This window comes from Arvicola amphibius, chromosome 2, assembly GCF_903992535.2.
Source record: "Arvicola amphibius chromosome 2, mArvAmp1.2, whole genome shotgun sequence".
Lineage (NCBI taxonomy): Eukaryota > Metazoa > Chordata > Mammalia > Rodentia > Cricetidae > Arvicola > Arvicola amphibius.
The window spans coordinates 190,459,745-190,462,166 of NC_052048.2; positions in this window are offsets into that span (position 1 = coordinate 190,459,745).

The window sequence follows — 2,422 nt, forward strand, 5'->3', positions numbered from 1 at the left end:
CAGCTCTACTGAGACATGCAGTTTTATCGACTGCGATCAGTGATATTTGGAAGCAGTAGGAACGAACAGGACTGCCAGTGGGTGTCTTGTAACATTGCAGAGTCCTCTACCTGTCCTCCTTTGAGGACAGAAGGGCTACAGAATATTATTTTTAAAATTAAACAGTAATTTTTTCACATATTTAAAAGTGTACCAGGTTTTACATTTTTTTTTTTTTTTTTTTTTTTTGCTCAATCCAAAATGTGTCTTCAGAAGATGGTCCCATTTAAGTACATTTGTTCGATTCTATAAAGACATTGTCAGTGGAACAGTCTGTCGCTTTTTTCCGTCTATTGACATTTTTATTCTACTGCATTTTTTTTTTTTGCTGGGCTAAGAACACTTAACATGAGCTCTCTTCTCTTACAATTTGAAGTGGGCAATACAGTGTTGTTAATTATAGGCACAACGTGGTAGGACAGATGGAGAAGGCTTTCTAGAATTATCCGTCTTCTGTAACTCAAACAGTGCGGTGGCTGGATGGCAGCTAGCTTCTCCTCTTACCCAGGCTTTGGCAGTCAGCACTCTCCTCTCTGCTTCAGTCCCCTGGGCTGTTTTAGGTGCCTCACCCAGGCTTGTGATGCTGTGACAGGCTCTTCTCTCTTGGCAAATGGTCCCCAGATTTGCTCCTGTTGTATGTAGGATCACCTAGTTAACATCTTGCTATTATTATATATCAAGCCTAGGCTCTGTGTTTCTCATCTGTTAGTGGCTACTTAGGTTGTTTGCACATCTTGACTATTATAATATTTAACAACTTATTAAATCCTGATATCAATTCTTTTAAAATATATATTCATAAGTGGACTTGTTAGATCTGAAGAAATTCTATTTTAAGCGTTTTTTTTTAAAGTTACCATACTGTTTCCCTCAATGTCTTTACCTTTCATACCCCTACCATTAATGTACAAAAGTCTATTTTCTAATTATTCTTACCAATACTTTATAAAGCAATAGTTTCCTTCTGAGATATGAAGTTGTGTCTAATTGTGGCTTTAATTAACGTTTTCTTATTGATCAGTGATGCTGCTTGCTTATTTATTTATTTATAAATTTCTATGGTGGATTTCAAACCTTGGGCAAAAGATTGAGGTGCCTGTTTTACATATCAAAGCAGACCTGGCCTCCAGGTTCATCCTTCATTCCTTACCTGCAACAGCAGACTGAACTGGGCCATGTGCAGAGATGGGAGGGGAAGGGGAAAAATAAGAGAGAGAGGAAAACTAGGTGCAGCAGATTGAAGCTAAACATAAGAGACGTTGTGGGTAACCAATATGTCTGTATAATAAAGAGAAGAACCTCGGGGGAAGGGCAACTTAGCCCCTTGGCTGGAGAGTTCAGGGTAGAGGGTGTAGTATGCAGGCAGGGACTGAAGGATGCTGGGAGAACCTGGAGGCCAGATTGCTTTGATGTGTTAAATAAGCACCTCAGCCATTTGTCCAGGTTTGAAACTTAACAGTATATCCAAGGTCTTTGTCAAATTCCAATTCATTACTAGTTTTACTCCTGTTGAGTTACAGACAATCCTTGTATATTAGATATAGTCCCTTATCAGATGTACAATTTACATGTGTTTACATTTCAAATGATTCCTTTTTTTGTTGTCTGTTTTTTTTCTTACTGTATAGGTGTGAGAGCCAATGTTACATTTTAAGTTTTAATTACTACCACTAAGAGATACCTGAAGCAAAACTGTCTTTGATCTGCAAGCCTCTTGCTCAAGGACAGATAGTTCTTGTAGTGGGAGCTGCAGGCTGCGTTCTTGCCTGGTTCCCGCCTGGCTCCTGGCCTCCTGACTAGCTTATGCCCCAAAATAACAACACACAAATTGTATTCCTTTAAATACTGCCTGGCCCATTAGTTTCAGCCTCTTATTATCTAATTCTTACATCTTGCTTTAACCCATATTTAGTAATGTGTGTAGCACCATGAGGTGGTGTCTTACCGGGAAAGATTCAGCATGTCTGACCTGGTGGCTGGCTTCATGGTGACTGTCTCAGAGAGGAGAGGCATGGCATCTGCCCAAAGGCATCTGCCTCACTCCCAGCATCCTGTTCTGTCTACTCCACCCACCTATGTTCTGACCTATCAGGCCAAGCAGTTTCTTTATTAATTAACCAATGAAATTATCAGATAGATAGAAGACACACCTACATCATTTCCCCTTTTTCTATTTAAACAAAAAAAGAAGTCTTTAGCTTTAACATAGCAAAATTACATATAACAAAACAGTTCTCAAGTAAGAATTATAGTTACAATATTTATGTCTACTTTATCTTTTATCATAACTAAGGAAAACTATAACTATCTATTTATTCTTCAACTCCATCAAAGACTCCAGAAGGACACAATATTACCTAGGTGAACAAGAAGTAAGCAACTT